Source organism: Hypanus sabinus, chromosome 29 (assembly GCF_030144855.1).
Source record: "Hypanus sabinus isolate sHypSab1 chromosome 29, sHypSab1.hap1, whole genome shotgun sequence".
NCBI classification, from domain to species: domain Eukaryota; kingdom Metazoa; phylum Chordata; class Chondrichthyes; order Myliobatiformes; family Dasyatidae; genus Hypanus; species Hypanus sabinus.
The window spans coordinates 33,958,711-33,975,181 of NC_082734.1; the positions used below are offsets into that span (position 1 = coordinate 33,958,711).

A 16,471-nucleotide genomic window follows, 5' to 3' on the forward strand; every position below is an offset into this window, starting at 1 on the left:
GTAAGGGGCACCAACAGTTAGCATGATGAATGGTCAGTTGGGGGTCTGATGTCTGGCTGTGTAAGGGGCACCAACGGTTAGCATGATGAACGGTCAGTTGGGGGTTTTGATGCCTGGCTGTGTAAGGGGCACCAACAGTTAGCATGATGAATGGTCAGTTGGGGGTCTGATGTCTGGCTGTGTAAGGGGCACCAACGGTTAGCATGATGAACGGTCAGTTGGGGGTTTTGATTCCTGGCTCTGTTGGGGCACCAACAGTTAGCATGATGAACGGTCAGTTCAGGGTTTTGATTCCTGGCTCTGTTGGGGCACCAATGGTTAGCATGATGCAATTTCAGTTCAGGGTGCAGGAGTTCAATTCAAGCGCGTTCAAAAGAAGTTTGTACGTTCTCCTCTTGACAGTGTGTTTTCTTCCAGGAGCTCCAGTTGCTCCCACAGTCCAGAGACTACTGGTTGGAAGGTTAATTAGTCATTGTAAATAGTCCATTGATTAGGCTGGGGATAGAGGTGGGTTGGACCTTGTCAGCTCTCTAAATAAATATGACCTTACTTCTACTTCCTCTTACACATTTACTAATGTTTGTCTTATTCAGCATCTGTTACTAGATGAACATTTCTCTGTCTCCCATTGGAGTATTTAAACCCCAGATCCTCTCTAACCCTCCTGTAAAGGGGAAGAGGTCAGTGGGGGATCTGAGGAAGATTTTTTTCTCACTCAGGTAGGGATTAGCACATTGTTCGGCAGGGCCCAGTTGGGCCTAAAGGCCTGTTTCTGTCCCTAGAGCTCTCTGGCTCTATGGTGGATACAGAGGCTAAATATTCAGAGGATTATTTGAATGGCCAAGGCAGAGAAAGCTACCGACAACTTGCTGGTACGTGGGTAATTGATAGTCAGCATGAAGATGTTGGGCCGAAGGGAATGCTTCTGTGTTGTGATTTTTCTGTTGGATTTCTCTCAACAACTCACCCCCCTGCGTTGCTTCTTCGCCTATTGCACCCTCCCTTCTCCCGACTGCCCTGGGAATGGTTCCGGGAGCGGTGTTCAACCTCCCTCCCCCCTCCCTTCCTGCCTCTCCCTCCACCGTTTGACGAACTCACATGGACAGGCTGACCCCTCCGATCATGCCAGTGCTTTGTCGCAAACAGCCAACTTTAAAAAAACACACACAAAGCGTTGACACGAAGTGACAAGGCTGCCACGAACGTTTCGAGTGATCTTTCCGGGCAGCCGCGCGTACATGATACCTCTAGACTCCTTCAGCCCATTCTAGGGAATTAAGTTCAAAGTTGACGTTAATGCTACCAAAATGTCATAAAGATTCATCTCCTCTTGTTTGCATTTCCCAGAACTTATTTATTCACACGGATTTCACATCTAGAGTCAGTTACTCCCGGACCATCAGCACAGGAGTTACCCATCCAGCTTTAGGCTGAGTATGACTATATTTTTACATTTTTATTTTTTGAGGCTTAAGGACGTTTTCTTTAAATAGGGGGACGTGGCGCAGATATGCACGGTTTACTCAGGAAATTAAGCTTCGCCGCAAAAATCAGAAGTAACACAAATCTTTTTATTGCTCGCAAATTTTTAGTCAAGTTGCTGGAAACTAGAATTTGTGGGTAGCAGACTTTTCCCACCTTGTAAACACATTATGTAAACACTCATAGGGGACTTGTATTTAAAGGCTGTGGCGTTGTTAGAGTTACTCCCTCTGTTTTTAAACAATTCAAGGGGTTTGAGTTAGTTTGTGTACCTAAGACATTTCTTTGTGACTGAATGAAATGGTTTGGTAAATGTTTCGCTGCTGATAAAATAACTCTACGCTAACAAAAATGATTTATATTGTTGCTAAAGTATAAAAAGTTAAGGATAATTGTGTGTCTTTTGTTTGATGTCAGGCGTGTTTTGAGCTCTTTAATCCGAAATATTAATTATTCGTTCTGAAGTCGCTAACTCCCTGTCCCACGCATTCCGAAAACGAATGTAGTAAAATATCGCCTGTAATATTGGGCGAGCGTCCTTGGACGCTGCAGTTTTGTTGTTCGTCATTCAGTTTATCGTGGCAACGATTGCTTTAAAAACTTAACGTGGATTAAAATCTGTTTTGAGAAACATCGTTGTTTTTGTTCTGTAGATGAAACTAATTTTACCGCAAATTAATATTAGAATCGAAGTTCTAGAAAGATCGAGGTAACAATTTTGGACAGGTGTGGCGGTGATCTGGAGGAACTTGCAAATATTCTCCGTAACGCTTGTCTTTGTGAAACATCTTAAAGCAACGCTTTTAAAATACATCTTTAAAAAGCGATGCCCCAAAAAGGCGGCATCCATCATTAAGGATTCCCATCTCCCAGGACGTGGCCTCTTCTCATTGCTGCTGTCAAGGAGGAGGTGCAGGAGCCAGGTACACGCTCAATGTTTTAGGAGCAGCTTCTTCCCCTCTGACCGGACAATGAACCGATGGATAGTCCCTCAGCATTGTTTTGCGCTCGTTTAGTTAATTTATATTGTGACTAATAAATATATATATTTCTTAATGTAATTTATAGTTTTTTTTCTATGAATTGCAATGTACTGCTGCTGCAAAACAACAAATTTCACGACATATGCCAGTGATATTAAACCTGATTCTGACATTTCAGAAAATTTAATGTATGTTTGCTTTTTATGAGTCTTATTTCTAATTAACTAGCAGCTCCTAACAGAGAAACATATAATGATCATTTCATACATTATATACATAACATACAGAACTGTGCAAAAGTCTTGGGTATCCTAGATTTTTAAAATGGTTTCCGATGGTGTGGCCTCCACAGAGCCCAGATCTGAGGCTGTTTGGAATTAGCTGGAGAGACAGAAACAAGGAGACCGTCAATGTCTGCAGAAGAACCGTAGCAAGTTCCCTCAGATGTTTAAAACAACCGACCAGTTGATTTCCTTATAAAATTGCTCTCCAGTGCAATTAAGAGAATTAATGCAGTTTTAAAGGCAAAGGGTGGTCACACCAAATACTGATTGATTTAATTTTTTTTACTGTTTACTGCTCTTTGTAGTAATTTTTGATATTTAGAAGCTTTTAATTCCATTATTTTTGAAAGCATGTTCGCTTTACAGATTTTTTTTACTTGTGCTTAAGACTTTTGCACTGGGCTGTACATTACACAATAGATGTATATTTCAGGTAAGAGTAGCAGAGATTGTTGCGGTTCTAACAATCAGTTTTGCAGATGGAATGTAACGTTTCTTTTGTTGGTAGAAAAATTAGAAAGGTTGGAATAGTTTTCAATGTTGAGAGTTTGAAAGGTGTGTAGGTGTTCAAAGGGACCTGGTCTCCTTAACAAAATTAACATGCAGTTGCAGAAAGCATTTAGGAAAACAAGTAACAGAAGAAGGCAAGAGAATAGGATTGAGAGGGATAATAAATCATTCACGATGGAATGGCAGAGCAGACTCGATGGGCTGAATGGCCTAATTCTACTCCTATGCGTTACAATAATGGCTTTTATTGCAAGAGTCTTTAAGTGCACGGTTAAAGACGTATTGCATTAGTTATATGGGATCCTTAGTTATAAAGGTCTTGTACTTCAGAAACATAAGAGGTTGTTGATACTGGAACCTGGATTAAGATTCAGGACTCTGGAGGAATTATGATGCTGCCTGACCCACTGAGTTCCTCCAGCAGGCATTTATTCAATTCCCCTTTGCAAGTTTGGGCTGTATCTGCTTTTAGAGATGACAGTGTCTCATTGTGCTTTAACAAATTCTCCCTGTTCTTCCACTACTTGCTTAGTCAATCACCTTCAATCGATGCCTTCTGGGTATTGATCATAGAAAGCCTTTCTATTTATCGTACTTTGGAGGCAGCTTATTTGACTCACTCACCAGGAGTTTGAGGAGCTGTCACCAAAGGCCTCACACAAGATTTCGGCAGATGTGCCATGGAGAGCATTCTAATTGGTTGCATCGCTGCCTGGAATGGAGGGACCACTGCACAGGGTTGGAAAAAGCTGCAGAAAGTTGCCAACTCAGCTAGCTCCATCGTGGGCACTCGTCTGCCCATCATGGAGGAAATCTTCAAAAGGCAATGTCTCAGAAAGGATCCCCATCCCCCAAGACATGTCCTCTTCTCTTCGCTCCCATCGTTGACACATACATTCAATGTTTTAAGGACAGCTTCTTCCCCTCTGTCATCAGATTTCTGAATGGACAATGAACCAACCACTAGCTCAATATCTTTTTTTGCCCTCTTTTGCACAACTTATTTAATTTAAAACTTACAATACATTTCTTCTTGTAATTTAGTTTTTTTTTATTAAGTATTGCAATGTACAGCTACTGTAAAACAGCACATTGCACAACATTGCAGGGTCATTAAATGGGATTTTGGTACCAACGTCAAGCCACTTGCAAGACCATCTATTTGCCTTTTCTGTTCTCACTTTTGATCTCACCTACCCATACCTCAAAGGCTCATTTATTAAGAAATATGTATGCAGTATACAACTCTGAGACTCGTCCTCTCCAGATAGCCATGAAGCAAAGAAAACTATGGAAGTCTTTCACAGAAAGATATCAATCCCCCCCCTGCGCAAAAAAAACTTACAAATTGCAAAGGCAGCAAGAGCAGCAACCCCACTCCCCATGCAGAAAAACAAAAACAAATTGCTGAACTGTGAGGACATCAAACCCCAACACCACCTCACACAAAAATAAACTTCCAAATTGTACAGCATCACCGACACACGCAGAGAAGGCCTGAAGCCAAACCCAGCACAGTGCAGATGGACTGAATGATCTTGATATAATTCTGTTGGATTCAAGTTACTTTTGTGAAGAACCATTGATTTTCCTAACTGATATCTTCCTTATTCATTCCAGGAGGTCATCTGTGCACCAGCAAATGCCTTTATTTTCTAGAACTGAGCAGATAGTTACATGCAATATCCAGGTATTTCCAATAGTGTGTAATCTTACTCCATAGAAGGGATACCTCTGGAAAACAGAAAATATAGGCTCAGTGGCCACTTTATTAGGTACACACGCACCCCTGAATGTCTAGTCAGCCAATCACATGGCAACAACTCAATGTATAGAAGCATGCAGATGTGGTCAAGAGGTTCAGTTGTTCAGCCCAGCATTAGAAATGGGGAAGAGATGTGATATAAGTGACTTTGACCGTGGAATGATTGTTGGTACCAGACTGGGTGGTTTGAGTATCTCAGACCTGAAGATCTCCTGGGGTTTTCACACACAGCAGTCTCTAGAGTTTACAGAGAACGGTGCGAAAAACCAAGAACAAAACTTCCAGTGAGCGGCAGTTCTGTGGGCAAAAACAGCTCGTTAGAGAGAAGTCAGAGGAGAACGGCCAGACGGGTTCAAGCCGACAGGATGACCAAAGTAACTCAAATAACCACACGTTACAACAGTGGTGTGCAGAAAAGCATCTCCGAATACACAGCATGTCAAATGTTGAAGTGGATGGGCTCCAGCAGCAGAAAACATAGACGTACACTGAATGGCCACTTTATTAGGCACAGGTGGTAACTAGTAAAGTGGCCACTGCGTGTATGTTGCATTGGTGGAGTGGAGACATTCCCATGAGACGGGGGCCATGGCACTTCACAGGGGGCAAGTGTATTACATTTCACTCCATGGCTCGCTTCCCATAACTTATCCTGGGAGTTGGTAATACTGGTTAATTATTGCTGTACAAGAAGTGGCCATTTCGGCAAGTTTGGTGTTTGTTGCTAGTAGTTGATAAGCCATCAAAGACAGTAGTGGTGGAAGGGAGTTTTCTGGTTGGAAGTCTGTGACTGGGGGTGTTCTGCCAGAATCAGTGCTGGGACCACTGTTGTTGTGATCTACACCAAAGCTTTGGAAGAATATGCAGAAGACATGGTTAGGAGCAGAATTAGGCCAGTTAGCCCATTGGGTCTGTTCTGGCATTCAGTAATGGCAGATTTATTATCCCTCTCAACTCCTTTCTCATGCCTTTTCCTCATTATCTTTGATGCCCTTAATTAAGAACCTATCAACCTCTGACTTGGCTGTCTGTGGCAATGAATTCCTCAGATTTACCACCTTCTGGCTAAAGAAATTCCTCCTCTTGGTTCTAAATAGATGCCCTTCTATTCTGAGGCTGTATCCTCTGGTTCTAGACTCTGTCACTATAATATTGTGAGAATGTCCATTCAATGTCAATGGGATTAGCTAATGCTTCCTCTCGCTTGGTGCCACATTGTGTCAGTTTACACCGCTGTGAGAAAACTCCACGATCCTTCAGCATAGCTGCATGAGAACCCTGATGAAAATCTGGGCCCACAAAGTTAAAAAATGGAATGAAAGCTGAAATTCCAGTACTGAGGGAGTGCTGTGTTGTTGCGAGCATATCAAATGACTAGGAGGTCAAACCGAGACCATTTCTTCTCTTTCAAGAATCAGAATCAGGTTTAATGTCACTGGCGTGTGTCGTGAAATTTGTGGCAGCAGTACATTGCAATATGCAATAGTATAAACAACCTTTAAATTACAATAAGAAATAGATATAAAAAAATTAAATAAGTAGCGCAAGAAGAGAGCGGGTATGAAGGATTTATCTCTCAGTATCACTATACGCGATCTGTCCGTGTAGCCACACTACAGTTTGAAACCATGTAATGTTTACCATTCCTGAGCATTAATCTGGCAGCTGTCTGGAATCTTGCTATGTCCAGATTGCCTCCTGTAGGTCTACATCAGAGCAATGACTGCATTTTAAAATGCCCCATTAGGCACGCTACCGTGAAGTAGTGGTTAACATGACACTGTCACAGCTCGGGGTGTTCTGGAGTTCAATAATGCATCTATAAGGAGTTTGTACGTTCTCTTTGTGACTGTGTGGGTTTCCTCCCACAATCCAAAGATGTACCAGTTAGTAGGTAAGTTGCCCTGTGATCCAGCTAGTTTTAAAATAGGTGGGTTGCTGGTCGGTATGGCTGGTTGGGTCAAAAAAGCCCATTCCATTCTGTATCTCTTAAAAAACAGAGAGATGCAGAGTGCCGAGGGAAATATTGCAGTTGTGAAGGGTTCTGTGATAATAGATAAAGATTAGGAATTCTGCAGACGCTGGAATTCCAGAGCAACACACACAGAATGCTGGAGAAACTCCACAGATCAGGCAGAAGCTTTCAAAGTGAATAAACAGTTGATGTTTCTGGTCGAGACCCAGGATGCTCCTTGACCTGCTGCGTTCCTTCAGCATTTTGTGTGGCAATAGTTTATTATTGTCACATGTATTGAGATAGAGTGAAAAGCGTTGAACACGCCATCCCCGCAGATCACTTCACACCAGAAGTACATTGAGCTAGAACAAGGAAAATAGCGTCAATATAAACATCAGTCACAAGATAACCATAAATTAATCATAATTTATACACTGTTCTTTTTTTACAAGAACAAGAAACAATTCCATTTTAGTACAAAGTGATTAACTTGGTCATAGTGTTGGTAAACTGCAGTGATTATGGTTTGGTTCAAGAACTGAATGGTTGAAGGCAAGTAGCTGTTTATATAGTGTTTGCTGTTAGTTATGGAGGAAGTGCAGTGCAGGCAAGGAAATGTAGTGTTTTTCTCAAAGGCACATGGAGATGTATTCAAGATAATAATGTTTCTGCATTCTGTTTTTTCATAACAGCATATTTTATAAACATTTTCACCTGCCTACCACCACCCCCTGTTGCCCCTCATCATTCCCTTTTTCCTATAGTCCACTCTACTCTCCTACTGGATTGCCTCATCTCTATCCCTTTACCTTTACCCCTGCCTGACTTCACCTATTAATTCTAACTATTTTTCTTCCCCCCTCCCTACCCTTTTAGTCTGGTGTTTTCCCCGTTCTTTTCCAGTCCCCAAGGGCCTTGGCAGGAAATGTCGACTGTTAGTTCATTTCCACAGATGCTGCCTGACCTGCTGTCCCTCCAGCATTTTGTGTGTGTTACTCTGGACTTTCAACATTTGCAGAATCTCTTGTGTTTATGTTATGTAGTTATCATTGTGGAGTGTTTATTGATTATCATAAAGTGATAATATTGATTATTATAATAACAATAAATAAGGATCATATTAAGAACCAGGAAAATACAAGTCAAGGTCACATTAAAGTAATTTTATTACAAATTTCTTCAAAGTTGTTGCTTCCTCAGGATTTTACTTTGTTCATGATAGATCACTTGAAGCTGAACACAAATATAATTTCAGACTACTTGTATCACGTAGGAACTTGGAGAAACAATAAATTAACCTTTATTGAATATAATGCATTTAATTACATAATGGTGCTGATGCTTTGCAATATTTCAACTGAGCTAAAAATGTTTTGTTGGAGATTTTCATTTGTACTCAGTGCCTGAGGCGTCTCATTAAGTATCCAACAATAATCAGCCAGCATTGATGGATTCCAGTTGTCATGATACTGTGTCCATGAAACCTCCCACCATGCTCGTCACTGACAGCGCCAAGACTTGCAGGGAAGAAGTCCAAATGGGAATGCAGAAAATGAATCTTTAGTGATAGTTCATCAAGGCTCTGGCTCCCCACTTGATCAACTCCTCTTACCATTCTCTCACCTTGGTCATCCGTGCAGCACAAAATTAAAGGTGTGTTGCTGTTGTTGGAAAAGCCCTCTTTTGGAAGAGGCCAGGTCCGCCTTCTTCTGTGGGTGAGAAGATTCCATGACACAAACACAAGACATTGAAGCTGAAATTGGCCCCTTATGCCTGCTCTGCAATACAGTAAGATCATAGGTGATCCAGTGTTGGTTCCAACACCACTTCCCTGAACTCTGTCCATTCCCCTTAACTCCTTTGAGGTTTCAATCCCTATGTCACCTATCTTAAAGATGAACGGGAGAGTTCTCTTGGCACCTTAAAACACAACAATGTTGTCTAAACATTACCACGTCGGTACTTGTGGGTCCTTGCAGAGCGCTTGATTATTTTTTGCTGCATTCCCAACAGTAGTGACTGGATTTTAAAAGTATTTACTTGGCCACAAAGTGGTTCAGATTCATTTATTTATCACACGTGCATCGAAACATTTAGTGAAGTGTGTCGTTCAAGTCAGCAGCCGACAGATACATGGACGTGCTGGGGGTTGGGGGCAGCCCACAAGCGTCACCACACATTCTGGTGCCAACATAGCAGGCCCACGATGCTCGGCAGAACAACGTAAACAGCTATTATAACAACAAGCAAAACAGCAACCGCAAAGCAAGCCACTTTCCCAATCTAACACATACACACAGACAGACAGACATCCGATCTCAGAGCAGGATGTCTCTGGACTCTCAGAGCCGCAGGCATCAGGCCAAAAAGTTCTTTGAAATATCCTGAAACAAACATGGTATATGTTATATAAATACATCATGCTTTTTTTATGTTCAGATCTAATAAATACAGTATTTTATATTCAGATGTAGTAAATACAATATTTTATATTCAGATGTAGCAAATAGAATATTTTGCCCTTGTTTTCATCAAGTAAAGCAGCATCTGTGGAGAGAGAATCAAAGTACATTTGGCTCTTTGACACTTTTGTTAGTTTTTTCTCCACAGATGCTGTCTGACTTGCTGAGCATTTCCAGAGTACTCGGTTTCAATTTCAGATTTCTGGCATTTACAGCTTTTCTGTGGCTTTAGTGTTTTTTTAGTTCCCCTAAACTAACTTCCTATTATTAGATTAGTTTATTATAATGTTGAATTGAATTGACTTTATTTCTTACATCCTTCACATGCATGAGGAGTAAAAATCTTTATGTTGCATCTCCATCTAAACGTGCAATGTGCAATCATAGTAATTTATAATAAATAGAACAATCCATGTAATATAGAGTATGCTCAAGTCAACATGAGTTCATCTGTCTGATGGCCTGGTGGAAGAATCTGTCTCGGAGCCTGTTGGTCCCGGCTTTTATGCTGCAGTACTACTTCCTGGATGGTAGCAGCTGGAATAGATTGTGGTTGGGGTGACTTGGGTCCCCAATGATCCTACGGGCCCTTTTCACACCCCTGTCCTTGTAAATGTCCGGAATCATGGGAAGTTCACAACTACAGATGCTCTGGGCTGTCTGCACCACTCTCTGCAGAGTCCTGCGATTAAGGGAGGTACAGTTCCCATAGCAGGCAGTGATGCAGCCAGTCAGGATGCTCTCAATTGTGTAGAAATTTCTTAGGATTTGGGGGCCCATACCAAACTTCCTCAACCATCTGAGGTGAAAGAGACACTGTTGTGTCTTTTTCACCACACAGCTGGTGTACAGACCACGTGAGGTCCTCGCTGATGTGGATCCCGAGGAATTTAAAGCTGTTCACACTCTCAACCCCAGATCCATTGATGTCAATAGGGGTTAGCCTGTCTTCATTCCTCCAGTAATCCACAACCAGCTCCTTTGTTTTTGCCGCATTGAGGGAGAGGTTGTTTTCCTGATGCCACTGTGTCAGAGAGATGACTTCTTCCCTGTTGGCCACCTCGTTATTGTTTGAGATAAGGCCAATCAATGTAGTGTTGTCGACAAATTTAATTAGCAGATTAGAGCTGTGGGTGGTGAATAGGGAATAAAGGAGGGGACTTAGTACACAGCCCTGAGGGGCTCCTGTATTGTGAGTCAGAGGGGTGGAGGTGAGAGAGCCCACTCTTACAACCTGCTGGTGATCTGACAGTAAGTCCAGGATCCAGCTGCACAAGGCAGGGAGAAGGCCGAGGTCTCTGAGCTTCTTGTCGAGCCTGGATGGAACTATGGTGTTGAATGCTGAACTGTAGTCCAAGAACAGCATTCTCACGAAAGCATCCTTCTTCTCCGAATGTGTGTGGATGGTGTGTAGAGCTGTGGCTATTGCATCATCTGTGGATTGATTGTGTTGGTAGGTGAATTGTAGGGGTTCCAGTCTGGGTGGTTGCAAGCTGCAGATGTAATCCTTGACCAGCCTCTCAAAGCATTTGCTTGTTATTGAGGTGAGTGTGACAGGACGCCAGTCGTTCAGGCATGTTACCTTGGTCTTTCTTTGGTACTGGGACATTGGTGGATAATTTGAAGCAGGAGGGCACTCTACACTGGGAGAGGGAGAGATTAAAAATGTCAGTAAATGTGGTGCATGTTTGCAGCAAGCTCACTTAGTAATCAGTTTACAGTAATAAGCACAACAACAACTGTTAAACACATAAACAACAGCATAGTGCAAAGATCATAATCTAAAATACTCTTTTATCTTCTAAGAAATGACGTGGCTGCAGTTGACGTAGGCTCAGAGTCATTATACTGGGGCCATGCGTTGGTCGGATTCAACTATGGATATTATGCCCCAGCTGTCTTTGTTAGTTGATGTGCAACCCAGGGTAGTATGATATGATATGATATTTATTTATTTATCTGTCTATACTTTTTGTATTTGCACAGTTTGTTGTCTTTTGCACACTCGTTGTCTGCCCTGTTGGTGCAGTCTTTCATTGATTCTATTATGGTTATTGGATTTACTGAGTGCATCTGCAAGAAAATGAATCTCAGGGTTGTATATGGTGATGTATACATACTTTGATAATAAATTTACTTTGAACTTAACTCTGAGAATGTCCTAATGTACCTCAGGTATGCAAGTTAAACAAATAACAGTATTTCCATTATTCTCAGATACAACTCTCTCTAATTAAGTACAAATATAATGGCTAAAGCACTTGTGTTTGCAGTTTGTAGAAATTCAACTACAGATGTGTAGAATAGACTTGCTGGATAGATTTCTGATCCTCCAATTTTGTACTAGAATAATGTGAAAACCATTACATGACTACGAGATTTGTTTTTGCAGTATGTAGGTCACTACATTGGGATTCAAGAGGTCAGGATTAATAATCGCTAAAATGATAGTTAAAATATCACTTTCACAGTTGAAGAATTTCAATTCATGGCTCCACAGAAGAATAAGATGCTTGTTAAAGAAAGAGCTCCTGGATAACTCAGCACTGGCTCCGTAGCTCTGTGAGTCAGAGTCCTTCACGTGTCTCGGAACTGTGACTGGACAGCAAGAGTGATCATTAAGCTGTCAGTTTGTTCCAACTGATTCTAACGTCCTTTTTAAAAGGCAGCCTGGACAACATGTAGGAATGCGAGGAGATTTATTAGGAGGTTCGGAGCAGGTGATTTGGTAGAGGTATATAAGATGATAAAAGGCACAGATAGAGTGGGCAGCTGGAGTCTTCTTGACAGGGTGAAAGTAGGCAATGCAAGAGGGCATTATTTTAACTGGGTGACGGGGTGAGGATTTGTTTCTACGAAAGGAGGTGTAAAGCAGTAGTCCTTCCCTCCACTAGCCTGGCAGGTTATAAAACCCATAACTATCCTTTTGTAGCTTTTGAATTCCAGATAGATTAAAATTAATACTAAAAAAAATATAAAATCCACATATTGTTCATTTGGAAGGGGGAGGGGGAATTTCCATTACATTGAAAACAACTCATCGCCCTCTCCCCTCTCAACACACAAACGAACATGCCAGATAAAATGTAGAATTATTTTACAAGATGTCTATATTCACAGTATGTTAGAGAGGGTCTTGGCACCCCTCCCCCACCCTAGATTGGGGTCATGTGAAGCCATGGGAGCAGGTGGTGGATGGTCGTACGAGCAGCTGGTGTATATCTCAGGTCCTGGTTATGTGACCACTGACGCCAGGCGGACAGTCTCTGAAGGGTATTGATAATGGCTGGGATCACCCGTCTTGTAAAGACACTACCCAGAAGAAGGCAATGGCAAACCACTTCTGTTGAAATATTTGCCAAGAACAATTAGGGTGGTAGAAAGACTACGTTATATGAAACGGCACATCACGAACGGACGATAATTTTAAGGTGATCAGAGGAAAGTCTGGGTGGGACGTCAGAGGTGAGATCTTCAGGCAGAGAGTGATGGGTGCATGGAACACCTTGCCAGGAGTGATGGTAGGGGCAGATACATTTGGGGTACTTAAGTAACTCTTAGATAGGCACATGGATGATTAAAAAATAGGAGGGCTATTTAGGTGGGAAGGGTTAGATTGATCTTAGAGTAGGTTAAAAGGTTGGCACAACATCATGGACTGAATGGTCTGTTCTATGTTCTGTTTGATCAGACTCTAAAGTTGTGAGTGGGGGCAATATGTGGGGCATTTTAACGAATAAAAGAACATATTTTAAAGAGCATTGTAAAGGAGAATAGAGAGGTAATGAGGTTTAGGGACAATCATTGAAGTCTGGTATCTAGTCCACTATAGGCATGGTTTCCAGTGGTGGGGAGATAGAAATCAGAAAGATGCAGGAGGTCTGTGTTGAAAGAGGTTTCAGAGGCTTTTAGTGATAGAGAAAATTCTCAGAAATATGACCATGGAGACATTGCAACTCATGCATGACATTTCTACTCAACGTACACAGAACGCCAAGCACCGATAGCACAAAACATGTTATAAACTCAGTTCTGCTTTGCTCCTTGTCCTCTGCGTGAGAAGGTTGCAAGTTGAAGCCCAAGGACAGGTGGAGGACAGGAGTGATTGAGTGCCCAGAGAGGGGCTGGAATGGCTGCGTGTCAACTCAACTGTGGAGGCCAAGTTAGTGGATATATTTAAAGCGGATGTTGAAGGTTCTTGATTAGTTATCATCATTATGTGCTGAGCTGTATGACGTGGGCGATCATGGTCTACTTGACCACGATTATTCTTGGCAAATGTTTCTACGGCAGTGGCTTGCCATCGCCATTGTCTTATAGTCTTACTGGTACAAAGCACCAGATGTCAAGGCACAGTGTATATCAATGATAATCCACTTGATTCTGATTCTGATATCCACCTTATCTGTGTCACTCATCATTTAACCCCCCCCCCATGACTGCGATTCCCAACATTTTTTATGCCGTGGACCCCTACTGTGGGGTCTGTGCACCCCAAGTTGGGAACCCCTGCTCTCCGACATTACCTCTCAGCCTCTACACTCCAGGGTAGAAAAGTCCCCGCTTTGTGTTGAGATTAAAATGCTGTCATGTGCTGAGTTGCAAGATGAGGTTGGCCTCCCTGACATTTCATAGAAGTTCATGGAACAGTGGAGGAAGCTAAAGGCTGAAGTCAGAACAAGTGTGGCCAAGACTGAATGTGATATAGACAACTGTAAGCTCTGAGTTATTCCTGTGAGCTGAATGGAGGTTTATCGTGAAGCAGTCGCCCTATCTGTGTTTGGCTTCCCCCAGTGTTGAGCAGATCATTTCTTGGTCAGTGATGGCAGGGTACAAAAGAGGAAGTAGTAGAATTTAATTACTGCTTAGCTAACGTAGGATGGAGGTAGAAACTTCTCCAGGGAACCCAACCATCACCAGTAAAAATGGAATCAGAATCAAGTTTAATATCACTGGCGTATGTGGTGAAATTTGTTAACTTTGCAGCAGCAGTACAATGCAGTACATGATAAATAGAATAACCTGAATTACAGTAACTATATATGTATATTAAGTAGTTAAAATAAGTAGTGAGATAGCAGTCATGGGTTCCGTGTCCATTTAGAAATGGTCAGGGGGGAAGTAGCTGTCACAAACATGAGAAAATCTTCAGATGTTGGAAATCAGAGTAACACACACAAAATGCCGGAGGAACTGAGCAGGCCAGGCAGCATCTGTGGAAAAGAGTAAACAGTTGATGTTTCGGGCCGAGATCCTTCAGCAGGACAGGAGAGAAAAAGATGAGTGGTCAGAGTGTGAAGGTGGGAGGGGGGAGGGAGAGAGAAACACAAGGTGATAGGTGAAACCGGGAGGGGGAGAGATGAAGTAAGGAACTGGGAAGTTGATTGGTGAAAGAGATACAGGGCTGGAGAAGGGGGGAATCTGACAGGAGAGGACAGAAGACCATGGAAGAAAGAAAAGAGGGGAGGAGGGCCAGAGGGAGGTGATGGGCAGGTAAGGTGAGAGAGAGAGAAATGGGAATGGGGAATGGTGAAAGTGGGGGTGGGGGTGGGGGGGTAGGTGGATTACTAGAAGTTCAACAAGTTGATGTTTATGCCATCAGATTGGCGGCTACCAAGACAGAATATAAGGTGTTGCTTATCGCGACTGTAGAGGAGGCATAGACTGACATGGCAGAATGGGAATGGGAAATGGAATTAAAATGGGTGGCCACTGGGAGATCCCACTTTTTCTGGCTGAAGGAGCATATGTGTTCCTGAATTGCTGAGTGTAGGCCTTCAGGCTTTTTTACCTCCTTCCTGACGGTAGCAATGAGAAAAAGGGTGGTGGGGGTCCTTAATGATAGATGCCTCCTTTCTGAGACACCACTCCTTGAGGAGATGTTGGACACTACGAAGGCTGGTACCCATGACGGAGTTGACTAATTTTACAACTTTATGCAGCTTACTCCGATCCTGTACAGTTGCCCCCTCCCACCTCCATACCAGACGGTGATGCAGCCAATCAGGATGCTCTCCACAGTATGTCTGTAGAATTTTGTGGGAGTATTTGCTGCCATACCAAATCTCTTGAAACTCCTAATGAAGTGTAGCTGCTGGCGTGCTTCCTTCATGATTGCATCAATATGATTGCCCAGGGGAGATCCTCTGAGATGCTGACACCCAGGAACCCCAGTTTTACATTGATTTAAATTCATAGTAAACTGCAGTGTATAAATTGGCTGCCCTACTTACTCATAAAACAAGACCTAGAGCCTGAAAGGTTCATGTTTGATTCTATTCATTCCTTCCCAAAACTTCAATCCATTCCTACTGAGCGGTTACATGTACAGTTTTTTACTTGGTGAAAGTTATATTTATAGTTGTTAGTCTATCATATTTAGGAATGTCATGGTGGGTCAGGGAAGCTGCTCTTTGCAGTTTTCTTAGTCCTCTGGCCTGATCCGCCTGTGGAGGAACAGCATGCGGAACGTTTCCTTGGTAACACAGGCAGAACAGGAGGAGCATCAGGCAGTCGAGCAGCAAGGGTCTTCTAACAGCTCGATAATGACTGACAGTTGCTTTTCTTGTGATGTGGCTGTTGCTGGTTGGCTTGGCGTATTCCACCCTCCGCAGGAAACGTTGGTGGTGATCAGCCTCGAAATGCTGCAGACTGCTTTGCACAGATGTCGAATGTTGAAAGGCCGAGATAGAGTGGTCGTGGAGCAGGTGTTTCCTATAGCGGGGGAGCCTAGGGACCAAGGGCACAGCCTCAGAATAAACGGATTCAAAATTCAAAGTTCAAAATAAAGTTTATTATCGTGATACATACATTGTCGCCACATTAACCCTAAGATTCTTTTTCTGCGGGCATTCTTAGTAAATGGTAACTGTAAACAGCAGGAACTGTAACCAAACTGAGCAAGTGCAGATAATAAATAAATAGCAATACAGTAAATAACGAGTGTTAAATAACAAGATAAAAGAGTCCTTAAATGAGTGTAGTTATTCCCTTTTGTTTGTGAGCTTGATGGTTGAGGGGTAGGAACT

At 42.5% G+C, this 16,471-nt stretch overlaps 1 protein-coding gene across 1 annotated transcript in view; it reads left to right on the forward strand.

The window, feature by feature from the left end:
- Positions 1 to 1,400: 1,400 nt before the first annotated feature.
- Positions 1,401 to 16,471, forward strand: part of LOC132382825 (paired box protein Pax-6-like) — a 110,358-nt gene continuing 95,287 nt past the window's right edge. Inside the window, exon 1 of the mRNA XM_059953277.1 lies at positions 1,401 to 1,434. The gene's annotated coding sequence lies outside the window, so the exon portion shown is untranslated. The remainder of the gene's footprint in view (positions 1,435 to 16,471) is intronic.